Below are 14,528 nucleotides of genomic sequence, written 5' to 3' on the forward strand. Positions count from 1 at the left end.
TTACCCCTAGTGAGATATGACTCTACATCCTTACATTTGTCCTCTAGCCATCCTTGCTTAGCCATTTTGCACTTCCTGTCAATCTCATTTTTGAGACATTAGTATTCCTTTTTACCTGCTTCATTAACTGCATTTTTATATTTTCTCCTTTAATCAATTAAATTCAATATATCTCCTGTTATCCAAGGATTTCTACTAGCCCTCGTCTTTTTACCTACTTGATTCTCTGCTGCCTTCATTATTTCATCCCTCAAAGCTACCCATTCTTCTTCTACTATGTCTCTTTCCCCCATTCCTGTCAATCTTCCCTAATGTTCTCCCTGAAACTCTCTACAACCTCTGGTTCTGTCAGTTTATCCAGATCCCATCTCCTTAAATTCCCACCTTTTTGCAGTTTCTTCAGTTTTAATCTACAGTTCATAACCAATAGATTGTGGTCAGAGTCCACATCTGCCCCTGGAAATGTGTTAAAATTTAAAACCTGGTTCCTAAATCTCTGTCTTACCATTATATAATCTATCTGAAACCTTCGAGTATCTCCAGGCCTCTTCGATGTATACAACCTTCTTTCATGCTTCTTGAACCAAGTGTTAGCTATGATTAAGTTATGCTCTGTGCAAAATTCTACCAGGCAGCTTCCTCTTTCATTTCTTACCCCCATTCCATATTCACCTACTACATTTCCTTCTCTTCCTTTCCCTACTACAAAATTCCAGTCATCCATGACTATTAAACTTTCATCTCCCTTCGCTATGTGAATAATTTCTTTTATCTCATCACACATTTCATCAATCTCTTCGTCATCTGCGGAGCTAGTTGGCATATAAACTTGTACTGCTGTGCTTGGCGTGGGCTTCGTGTCTATCTTGGCCACAATAATGGGTTCACTATGCTGTCTGTAGCAGCTTACCTGCACTCCTATTTTTTTATTAATTATTATACCTACTCCTGCATTACCCCTGTTTGATTTTGTATTTATAGCCCTGTATTCACCTAACCAGAAGTCTTGTTCCTATTGCCACCGAACTTCACTAATTCCCACTATATCTAACTTTAACCTATCCATTTCCATTTTCAAATTTTCTAACCTACCTGCCAGATTAAGGGATCTGACACTCCACGCTCCGATCCGTAGAACGCCAGTTTTCTTTCTCCTGATAACGATGTCCTCCTGAGTAGTCCCCACCCGGAGATCCGAATGGGGGACTATTTTACCTCTGGAATATTTTACCCAAGATGATGCCATCATCATTTAACCATACAGTAAAGCTGCATGCCCTCAGGAAAAATTACAGCTGTAGTTTCCCCTTGCTTTCAGCCTTTCCCCTTGCTTTCAGCCGTTCACAGTACCAGCACAGAAAGGCCGTTTTGTTTAGTGTTACAAGGCCAAATCAGTCAATCATCCAGATTGCCCCTGCTCCTGCAACTACTGAAAAGGCTGCTGCCCCTCTTCAGGAACCACATGTTTGTCTGGCCTCTCAACAGAAACCCCTCTGTTGTGGTTGCACCTACGGTACGGCTATCTCTATTGCTGAGGCATGCAAGCCTCCCCACCAATGACGAGGTCCATGGTTCATGGGGGGTAAGGAAAGATACAAGGTACTATTGTGAAAAGTGTTTGTTTTCCAGAATGCTTTGAAATTTTTCACACCAAAGCAAATGTAAATAAGTTGTCTTCAATAAAGAAAACCACATTTTTAAACAGTTTTAGTACCACCAAATTTTATTCTTACCCCATTCAGAAAATTAAAGAAAAACATTGTTGTGAAAAGAACGCATTTTTATTTCAATATAAAAAACATTGTTACTGATATAAGTGTACATTTCTTTGCAGCATTTGATAGAATAAAAGTCTGTTTTTGAAGTGCAATAAACTGCTCTAAGTTCTGTACGGTAGAATCTGCTACACAACATTCAGAAAAAAACTGTGAAAATGTGCAGTATCAACCTGTTAAATGACACACTAGTTACTCAGTCATCAAAGTGTCAATGAACATGTGTATGTAAAGTAGTTGTTAAATTGCCTAGTTTTTGAAAATGTCTCTGTAGGATGTTCTTGAATTAACACCAGATATAATTCTCATAAAATACTTCTGTATTCAGAAAATACTATCCCTGTTACTTGATATCTCGAGAAAATGATTCCGTAACACATTAACAACTGGAAATATACAGAATAAGCTGGTTTCTTCATTTACAAATTACCTATATCAGTAATCGCACATGACGCTTAGATAACTGAACCAAAAACTATAACTAAACTCCTCCCGAACAGGCCCAACAGTACCAACCGGCCGCTCTGTCATCCTCAGCCCATAGCAGGCGTGGCTCGTAATTAAAGGCTCTGAGGTGGAGCCGCCCCAAAATATATGTTAAAGTAAATTTCGCAAGAACGTATTACATAATTTAAATTATCAGGACGAATTTCGGACATTTCCCATTCTGATTAAAATAATGACGGTCAACGTTTTTGGAACTGTTTGTATTGATAGATGTTTTCCGAACGGTTAGTAGTGTTTAGGCTGCACCTTGGAACGTCCATAAGCTGCATGTAGTAGCGGTTTGGGGGCGTGGCTTCTACATAGTACTGCCCTTTGTGGGCGACCTGAAGGCTCAGAGCTTGCAGCCTAAGGGTGTCATACCAACCACCACACATTTTTCACGTTCCACTATCTATACAATAAAGGAATGTAGAGTGGCCAAAACTTCGCTATCCAATCTCTGTCTCTGCACATCTCTACTACGCTTCGATGTGTCATTAATCGACGTTTAGTATTATTGTTTTGATAATGTTTTACATAGTAGTTCTGTTTCTGCCATTGGCTACTTTATCCACATTTAGAATAAGTTTGCAAATATCCTGCCAGAGTGCACTAGACTACAGTAACATAACAGTACTGCCATCTAGCGAGAGTTTCATAAGTGATTAGAGGACAAAGCTCGCGAAATTTGTCCAATTACATTACTTTCATTGCTTGCTGATGCTAACTGCTTTTGTTGATATTGTGTGATATTAGCAAGTTTCTTTTTCAGAGTGTATTTTGCAAGATTTTAGTGAGCTTTAGTTGCACAAGACCTGCGACATCACCAAAACATCACAGTATTGTCATGAGAACTCGTAAACTTCGAACTTTGGAGGTAAACCACAATAAACTCCTTAAGTTTAGAACTGAAAACACCTAAAATATTTAGCAGCCACAAAGTTAACATTCGTCGCATTAAAGATATCTCCAAAACGTGTCTTTTCATATGATTTGCTGCAAAGTGTCAGAAAATGTGATGATGACGTATAAAAACACTAACCAAAGATTTTAACTCGAAGTTAGCTTCTAATGATATTTAATACCTGATTGTAGAAGATACAGTACATAAAATCATGGGTAGAGAGTGATATGCCCACCCCCCCTCTCCCTGAATCCTTAGTTGTTTATGTCAGACTAATCTGTGGCATAACCCGAGGTCTATGTTGGCTCCGATCGATAAATACCGCAGCCTTCCCCAGTATAGAAACCACGAGCCGCCCCTCCTCATAGGCATCACTGGATGTGGATATGGAGGGGCATGTTGTCAGCACACTGCTCTCCCGGCCATACAGTAGTGTCCGAGACCAGAATATAACTGAACCAAAGTACTTCATTAATTATAAATAGTTGTTTTTTTTCAATTGAGGTTGCAATCTGTATGTACTCCTAAAACGTTTAACACTTTCTACTTCTTACTGAGAAAGGTGGTGCAGTGGTTAGCACACTGGACTCATGTTCCAGGAGATAACAGTTCAAATCCCTGCCTGACCATCCAGATTTATGTTTCCTGAGATTTCCTTAAATTGCCCAGGCAAATGTTGAAATGCTACATTTGAAAAGGGCATGAACAATTTCCTTCCCCATCCTTTCATATTCCAAGCTTGTGCTTTGCCTCTAATGACTTTTTGTTGATGGCATGTTAAAATCTAGTCTTTCTTTTTCCTTTCTACTACTTGCATTTCCTTGTTTGAGAACTTATTTTTATAGCTTGTGGAGTTCTATGAGAAGTTCGGAACTGTATGTATTGTGTCTTCTCAAATTTCTATGATAATCCATTTAGCTTATCCATTTGTAGCTGATTTTGAATATTTCATTAACCAGCTTTTCAGGTAGGAGACTGCTACAACTTTTTTTCATATACTTGTATCACCTTCAAAAACAAAAGTTAAACCACCACTTCAGAGTTATCAACATACTTATAACAGAACCAAAGAGAATGTAAACAGAATGAAAGTACTGCGGCAAGAACAAAATAGTATGTAAATAACATCTTACAATAAACTCCATTGTAATTCAACAGACCAAGAGAAATTATTATACCTCCCATGTGTGTTATAGCCAGGTGATAAAGTATTACACAACTTGTTATTGGGGCTGTCGGATACTTATGGAGCCCACATGAAGATAAAAAACTATCTACAGATACCTTCAGGTATTTGCACAACAAAAATATACCTATTGACAGAATCCTGAACTGCCACAACAAGCGAATTCATAGATGATTCCAAGTAGACTGTATCGATCTTAATGAGCAATGATATAAAACTCAGCTAGTACAAATGCTGTAAGTGATAATTTTTCACTTTGTGGACAACTTAGAACTGTAGACTACTTTCAGAGATATTGGTACTGGGAATGAAGATGTTTGCACAAGTACAAAAAGATTTCTAGTCCTCTACAAATCTCATTTGAAAAGAAAAGTCTGATTACTGTTACTAATACATTTGCTGTCCAGTATTGTTAGATTGTACCCTGATCTTAGGAAGTAGAATTTGCAGTGTCTCAAAAGAGAAACTGTGATCAAATAAATGGCATATTATTCCATATCCTAAATAATAAGAATCATTTTGCAAATAAATAGTGATGGCAGTCACCAAACACATTGTTTGTTTACATCTAATTGAATTACTTTGGAATTGCTTTGTGTGGAAGACACAACCATCAAAATTAAGAAATAAAAAGCCTATCACATATTCATTCATGTAAACATCAGTTCCAATACTTCACTGTGTGTTGAAAATAGCTGGAAATTTAATGATAGGCTTTGAAACAACTAAATGGGAAATTTTACCATATGCCGCATGAACCCCATGTTGACAGATGACTGATTAAATATGTGAGATTATGTTTGAGATTTACAGGCAGAATTTGTAAATTAGGAATGTGATGGAGCATCATTGATAGTCACTTATTACAAAACAACTTTATGTTGTGCCCACTGCAAACAACTCTAACAACTATTACTTATTTTGACACTTACACAATCTTTAGATAGCCCTACTCTGGTTTTTGGTCCATTTTGGGGACCTTAACTTCAGTGATAGTCCATTTCCCATCATCAGTTGCATGATCAGATGTGAAAGTTTATTGGACACTGTAAAAGTGTTTTTTTTCTTTTTTTTTTTCATCCCAGATGTACCTAGCCTGAAACCTAAAAATTGTAAATTTTCAAAATGGCAACCATATAAGGTGTAGAACGTCACCTGAAATACTAGACATCACCACTAATGGATGAATTTTATTTGTCTAAGCTGACTATCATGATACACACACATTGTAAACACACCATACCAGTAGATTATGAAAAATGCATTGTAATAAGGAAACTGCACTATTATGAATCAGTGCTTAATATTGAAAATCACAAACTTCAAATCATATAGTTCCTATGTGTAAGGCAATTGAACTGGTTGATGATAAATCACCGTTGTTAAGAGAAACAAACAGTATTATTTACCCTTCCTTTATATGAAATAATGGTGTACATGGTCCAAATTACTGAACAGACCATCGGTAAATAAATAATTAAATACCTACATACATATTACAGCAGCTATCAGTGGTTTTGAGATGTCATTCTGTAAGTACATAAAGATTTAGTTTGAACTGTATTTTGTTGAAATCCTCCCATATACCATTCCAGTCACTGTAATAATCCACAGCAATATTTGAAAATTTGCCGTGATGATCCTCAAGAAAATCATAAGACTTTAATTGTACAAAATTGACAGGATCTCTGTAAGTCCTTGCTCTACAACAGTGCAGACTCTCAAGTGTATACTGAAGTAGTTTCAAGAACATTTTATTTTAACCTTTGATAGTGTATGTCCAACTGTGTCAGTCACCAAATACTTATATACAGAACTACATATCTAGGTACAGCCAGTGCAGCAGGGAAGGGGCTAGATTAGTATCTTTCAAACAGAAAACAGCAAGTTGTACCGGATAGTTGAGAAGTGTGTGGTGATGTTCGATTTGTGGGGCATTCAACTGTGTGTTTATCAGCCCCTGTACAAAGTCCCAATTTTTACACAGTCCATTGTAGCCACTGTCACGAATGACGATAAAATGATGATAAACACCCAGTCCCCAGGTAGAGAAAATCCCCAACTCAGCCAGGAATCCAAATTGGGACCCTGTGATCCAGAGGTAGCAACACTAGTCACTAGAGTTGAGAAGTGGTTCAACATTATCAGAATGAGGTACCATCACATGTGGGGTGCCTCAGGGCTCATTTCTGGGCCCTCTGTTTTTCATTATTTTTATTAATGATGTACATTTTAGTGAAGAATATTTTAAATTCACTATTTTTGCTGATGACACTATGCTTCTTACTTATAATTCTTTAGACAGCCAAGATGTGTCAGCTAATGAGATTTATAGTGATATTGTGAAATGGTTGTTCCTTAATTGAAGTAAAAAATTATATTCAGTTTCATACAATCTATAGAGATGCAGAAATAGGAGAAAAGCTAGGTGACCGACAAATAGCTATGGTGGATGGTTCACAATACCTGGGCTTACATATTGATAGCAAATTAAACTGGTCAATTCACGCCCTTGATCTGTGCAAAAGACTGAATTCTGCAACTAATGTGTTATGCATTGTTTGCTCTAATAAAAATATGGAAGCCATTAAATCTGCTTATTACGGTTTTTTCATGCTGTTATGGCATATTGATTTAATTTTTGTGGAAATAAGCCACTAGATATAAATGTGCTGTATGCACAGAATACAGCCATAAGAATTATGGATGGAGTCCACCCTAGAGCCACAAACATAAATCTTTTTAAGGCACTTGAAATCCTCCCATCCCCTTCACAATGTATATTCTCCCTAATGTTTTTCATAGGGGAAAATAGCTCCATTTCAAACTTAATAGTGTGTATCATGGTCATGATACTAGAAGAAAAGAAGACATCCAGTATGAAACCTGAGCATGACAAAGAAGGACTGTAAGAGTTTTTAATGTCCCCCCTTCACAAATTAAGTATTTAGTAGATAATGACGTCTTGTTATTGCCACTTAAGCTCCTATTGCAAGGGTAATTTCACGCAACAGCAGAGTTCCTGAACTGTAATGTACAGCAGCCATGCATGCACCTGTAACTCTCAGATACATTCCCAGATCCTTATTTGTGATCCTGTGTATTTATTATTGGAAATATATTTACTTTTCTGTAATAAATTTTCTGTAGTATTTATTTGTCTGCAGAATTTATCTATAATCTAACCTGCAGATACTGTAATATGAAACTCATTAGTACTATTTATATAAACCGATAGCTTGTGGCCACAATGAACTTTTAAAACTGACATGTTTCATGTGCTGTGATATAGTCACACCATGGATCAACAATACATGAAATAAATAATGCTCTCTTTTTTTCCTTGAAACTGAAATTGCCATAACAGTCAGAAGGTGAAATATCAATAATGGCTACTGCAAGTGTTATTTAAAGTGAAATATGAAAATTTTTGTTGCAGAATATTATTTTATGTTAGCTTTATGTCATTCCCGTTTCAGACATTGTGAACATTGGTTGAAATGGAAGTTTGACGCTGAATATACTCATTGATGACAGACTGACAGCACAAAAATCATTAGATTCCTAGAAGGAAGACTTTGCTTTTCATATTTTTCAGTGAAGGAAACCATACTACTGTTTCTGTGAACAGGATGCATCCATAAAGTAACTTTTCCACTCACCCACAGCTAGTGAACCATATGTTGCTTGAAGCAACTCTGTGTAGCAATGCTGCATGTAGTGTAAGCTGCCAAAGACCTCACAGACTTGTATTCCAGCTCCTGCTATGTGTAAAGTGTGGCATTGATAAAGTTTTTAATGCAAGAGATCAAAGTGCTAATTGAAATTCGTCAACTGTGCCAGGTCTATGGGCCCAATCTCATGAGCAAGTCGATGGCATGTCGCTAGTGCAGAGACTTTGCAGCAGGTTGCCAAAATTTTCATAACGAGGTGTGCAGTGGTAGGCCATCCATCACTACAGTTGACCATGGAGCTTGTGAAGCAACCCATTATGGAGAATCATCACTTCACAACCACAGAACTTACCAGTCAGTTTCCATGGTTACAGAACTCCTTGCGGCATGAAATTATCGTGGAGCACACCTTGTTCTTGTTATCGTGTGCTAGGTGGATGCCAAAGCAAATGACTACAGGTGATGAGACATGGGTTGCACACAGTACCTAAGAAAAAAAAAAGCAGCAGTCAGTTCATTGGTGTCACAGTGGTTTTCCTTTCAAAAGAAAATTCTAGCAGATTGTGTCAGCAGGGAAAGGGCTGTCTTCAGTGTCCTGGGACAGACGGGGAGTTCTCATTGAATTCTTGACCAAATGTGAAACAGTGAATGCTGATCATTACTGCGAAACAATGTGGCAATTAAGAGAGGCTGTTCAGAACAAGCAGTGCAGGATGATTAGTGTTGGTGTTGTCCTGCTGCATGGTAACACTTGGCCACACACGGCTTTATGGCTAACAGAGCTCCTGTGAATGTTTGACCATCCACACTACAGTCTACACCTTGCTCCAAGTGGTTTCCATCTGTTCCAGGGCCTCAAGAAATTCCTGTCTGATCAGAGTTAGTGTTTTCAGATTGACAGGGAGTTGGAGATGGGTGCTACAATGTGGTTCCAATCCCAGGTGGCATACTCCTGATGCACAGGGATACAGAGTTTGGTCCCACTATAATGCCCCACCCAGTCTATTTCTACTTCAACAATATCCTAAAATGAAAATGTTAAAAAAACTGTAAAATTTACTTTTATACCACAATGGATAATTGTGCCGATGTCAAGGACTTCAAACTAGTAAAGTCTTAGAAAATCATCTATTTTATAAATCCATACAATCATTCCCTAATTCACCAATAGGAAATGCATATGAAAACTAAGTATGAGTTCTTGTATACAAAATGAATGACTTATTAACAAAAAGCAGTTGGGCTTTGATACACTAAGGATATATCTTTGTTCACATCAAATGACCCCTCTATGAGCTAATGACACCATTAAAACACCACTACAATAAGCAGTTCTTTCAGGGGACCAAAACATGTTGGCGTTATGGAAACGGAGAGTCTGAAGTGTAAATGTAATTCAGCAGCGATCAAACATTCTAATGAAGTCTGGAGTTCAATTTATTGGGCAAAATACACAGAAAAACTGTAGAGGCACAAAGTTAATACAAGCACTTGCAAGTTCTGCATAACACAAATACAATGCAGCCAGCCAGAAACAGAGTCCATACAGTGTACAGAATCAAAGCTAAAGTTGTCACAAATAATGGCTGGCTAGTTGAATGTTCCATATGAGCAACCACAGGAGGGAATGCTCACTGAGACCTGTGGGAGGACAGTTATAAACAGTTGGTGGTCATGGGATCCCACCGAGTTACCCAACTTGTGCTGCGGGTTTGTGTCTTCTTCTGAGAGTGCCACTTGCAGTGACTGCTTGCAAATTGTGACACCACTTGTGGTGAGGACTGGAGGTAGAGGCTGATACTGGACAGCCGTGATAGCTCAGTGTCACTGTTGGAGCCAGTTACATCACATTTGTCACTTCGACAAAATACTAATTGTTTCAGTTTTATCTCACTGATACCTTCCAACTCTGTTTGCAGCAGTAATAGCTCCACTGTAATTATTTAGTGATTGAACAGTTCCTGTCTAGGATCGCCGCACATTTCTCTCTCTCTCTCTCTCTCTCTCTCTCTCTCTCTCTCTCTCTCACTCACTCACACACACACACACACACACACACACACACACACACACACACACACTCTTCCTGTGCTTCCTGACTGAATAATTAATGTACGTAAATAGCATCTCTTACTGTATGTGAATCAGCAGGTAAGCTGAAAATGGCCTATTTTATTAGGTCAGTGGATAAGTTTATGGCATCTTTCTATAAGTTTAATAAACACAACAGATACCAATAACAGAGAATTTAGTCCTCAATAATATATTTGTGTTCTCTATTTACAACAGTCTGCCGATGATGTAACTTTTAGATTCTGCAAATGTAGAAATCACATAGTTTTGAGGCAAAGAACTCATTGAGCCATGGTCAGAGCGCATTTTTGGCCTGAAACGAAGTTCTTTGAAGGCTCTTTGACAGAGAATGGAAATGGTGAAAATCTGACAGTGCAAGGTTAGATGAATAAGATGGGTGTGGAAAGAGTTGCCAAGCCAACTCCTGTAAAATGTTTTTTTTTTTTTTTTTTTTTTTTTTTTTTTTTTTTTCAGTCTAGCAGAATGCAGGAAGGTGTTATTGTGAAGTAGCATCACTTCATGCAGTCTTCCTGGTCGTTGTTCTTTTATTGCGTTTGCAAGGCATCTCAGATGTTGACAATAAATGTCAGCTGTGATGGTCCAATTTCAGGAAAGCTGTTTGTAGTATACCACACATTTGTTGTTCAGCCAGATGCATAACATGTTTTTTGTGAATACACCCAGGCCTTTGTATGGGGAGTTGCTGCTTTTTTTAGAGTCAACTATTACTTTCTTTTCCTTATGTTTGTATAGAGACACCATTTCATGTCACCAGCAGTTATACAGGAGAGGAAAGGTCAGTGTTGTTCATGAGCCAATTGATGACAAGCAAGCAGAGATACACATATGGCCACTCACTGATGTTAGTCATTTTGGCTTAGAGCATCTGGTACCTGTACACCCAATTTTTGAACCTTCCCAATTGCCTGCAAGTGTTGTATCATGGTGGAATGATCACAGTTCACATTTTCCAGTTCTTGAGAACACTGACATGGATCATTGTGGATTAAAGTATTTAAATAATCATTATCAAACCCTGAAGGTCTTCCTGAACATAGAGAGTCATTAATGTCAAAATGATTCTCCTTAAAAGGAAAAAAACCATTTTCTTGCCATGCTCTGTCCAACAGTATTATCCCCATACATGGCGCAAGTGTTTCTGGCTACCTCCACTGATGTCACCCCTCCAACAGAAAACAGAAGGATATGTCAGAAATGTTCATATTTTCCCACTTAGCTCTTCATTTTCTAGCAGCCACTGCTGGACTCACTTTCTCCAAATGACAATATGTAATCTCAAGTAGGAACAGTGAACCACAAATAAAAAATGTAATCAATAAATCAACCCATATCAACTAGAATACTAACACACAAATCAAAAACACTACAAACTTATGCACCAATGTAACAGTTTGTGACAATAAAAGAATACTGTCTAAATGCAATGTCAAATAGTTATTACACAGTTCTTAAGCACTGTTGAAAGGGGGTTGTAATTAATATACTAAACTGTGCTGAGTCATGTTTACCAATCAGTATGCAACTGGCTTATATCTAGTTCAATAATAAATGTACAATGCATACCGTTACATTTTTGGTGTTGGAAGCAACGTTGTTTAACAAGTGGTTAAGATCCTTGGACCTTTCTTCTTGATCGTGTTGTTGTGATCAGGTTATTTGTCTCCAGTGGCAAATTATTAATTCCTGACCACTAACTTCATTTCAGGTTCATCTGTTATGTATCTATCAAAACAACTATGCCAGTAGAAAAATTCCTCATGCCATTTATTCATTACTCACACCACTCAACAATACATATATACCAAAACATCCAAAATATGTGTGTCATGATATGAATGGTACCAATTGCCACCAGTGAAAACATAAAGAATACACATTTGTTTCAACATATTGTCCACAAAGTAATAATTATTTCTTACAAAATAATCAAACGAAAATACTTTCACCTCTGAATAACATTGAGATACCTTGCCTTTACAAAATACAAGTAGATCAATCTAGCTCATTTTTACCATAGTTTCAGCACTACTCTAATTCCCAGCCACTACAATTCTCATTCAAGTGTTTGATATCCCATTATGTCACATGTGCCACTAATTTATTATGTGTTCCTCAACATGGCAAAAAATTTAATGAATTGATAAATCTATGACATTTATATCAAGAATCACATATTCATACCTCAAATCTAAACAAACTTCTCATCCCCTCACACTCCACAACAGGAATAGAGTTATTACATAGTCAAACATCAGAGGCATAGAAGAGAATTTAAAAAAAAATTAAATATAGAAATTACATTAGATAGATGTACAACATTATTCTTATTAGCACCCTAAAATGTCTCATTAGCATGTCAGGTTTTTTTTCAATTTTAGCTTAACTTCAAGTTTTTTATTTTATTTTGTAAATACAAAGAACAAGTATAACCTCTACGAGGTATCCATACTATTAATACCAAATGCCTAATTGAGTGTGTAAACCATTTAAACTTTTGAAAATATTTTAAGTACAAATAAAATCTTTTACACAGTAATGGAAAACATTTTTCTAAACTTACCAAAAAATGCAATAGTCAGTTCTAAACTAATACACAATACCAGTATTTTTTAAAGAAAATTTTATGACCTTAACTTTAGATTATGTTCTGTATACACTGCTACCAAAAATTAAAAGAAATTATTTCTTTAACTCAACAGGCACATACTGCTTTATTGTTCAGCAGAAGGTACAATGCACTTACAAGTTGACTGCAATAAAAATAATTCTACTCTTCACAATAGTACACATATGCTCATTCAACTCATCTTTATCTTCTAAGAACTAAATTATTTGTATTCATTTAGTTAATTCTGAAAAATCACTAATTTTGTCACTTGTTTTCATTACATTAAACCTATGACAGAATCTTTTGCCTTCCATTATTAGTCTTTTCAGTCACACATTTATAATTTTCCATGGTCTCACTTCATGTTTGCATTTCACAGCCCTCAGAGAAATGACCCAAGTCACTGAAGCTTGAAATGCATAATTTAGTAACTGACAATGTGTCTTCCACTTCTCAGTGGTAAGAAGTAGATCACTCACATATAAAATTAATTTAGTGCTCAGTTCTGCCCTCTGTATATCTAAAGCCCATATGAACACCAAGACTGAAACATTCAACCCAAAGGGTACTCCTTTGTACCAGTGACATTTGCCTTGAAAAAGAAATTCTGTGTATTTAACATACTCCTTAGCTAATGGAACCTATGAGTAACCCATAGCTGCATCAACACTGGACATATATTGAACATGAAGAAATCTGAGTAATTTGTCTATATTTTCATGTCTATCAGTTTGCTCTTTGACTGTGCTGTTCAACATCTGAGCATTAATGAACCCCTCATTCCATCACTTTTCTTCTTCACTGTTATGAGAGTGTTTTTGCAATGACTCTCATTCCTTACAGTAACACACCATTGTTTCATCCCATCAAGTTCCATTGCTACTGTCTTTCTACAGGCAACTGGTATTAGGTAGGGTTTGATGAAAAATGTTTCATGTGGTTTGCCAGCCAATTTGCATTCTAAATTCATTAGCCTTCCAGGTTTTTCTGAAAATACTCTTCTGTTTGTCTACAACACTTGTGTCAACTGATGTTGTAGCTGCCCTGTTACCACTTGTACTTCCTTTATTTTATTTAAAATAGTCTCAGCATTGTTTCCCTCCTCCTTTTGTTGACCCCAATCATACCCTACGTGCAGATTGACATTACTTCTCCACCAAGAACGACTGTCCTCAGGTGAACTTATAAAGGCTCCTGTTGAAGCAACAGTTTTACTTTTACAGTTCTCTCTCCAATCTTCAGTTTTAAAGAACATCCCTCAAAATTTATTTGTTGTCCATATTCATCTAACCAGTCCAAACCAAGGATAATTTTCGTACACAGATTAGGGATCATTGGCAACCAGTGTTCCAGTGGTATTCCTTCTAAGGTAACTGTGCAACCACATGCTCCCTAATGGGCTTACTCAGTGTCGTGATAGTTCCAACTCTCTTCAAGCCTGATACCAGTACTTGAGCCATATCCTTGATATCCTTCAACAGTTCAATGGAACGTTCATGAAATGCACTGATCTCAGACACATTATCTACTAAAGCTTTTAATTTTATCCTGTACATTTCCACCTATACTAATGGTTGCCCTACAATCTCATTTTCTTCACCATTCTTTTTCTGCAGTAAATGCTTTTCTATATCTTCTTGGGTCACCAATCACCTTTACAACCTTGTATAAGTGAATCTTCAGCCCTTTTCTCATAACATTCAGTTCTTTTATTTCCACTTTACAATGTTCCACTACTATCCCCGCTTATCACATCCTTCCTTTTACAAACCATGAAAACACAAACTTCCTCTTCTCATCT

This window comes from Schistocerca nitens, chromosome 3, assembly GCF_023898315.1.
Source record: "Schistocerca nitens isolate TAMUIC-IGC-003100 chromosome 3, iqSchNite1.1, whole genome shotgun sequence".
NCBI lineage: Eukaryota > Metazoa > Arthropoda > Insecta > Orthoptera > Acrididae > Schistocerca > Schistocerca nitens.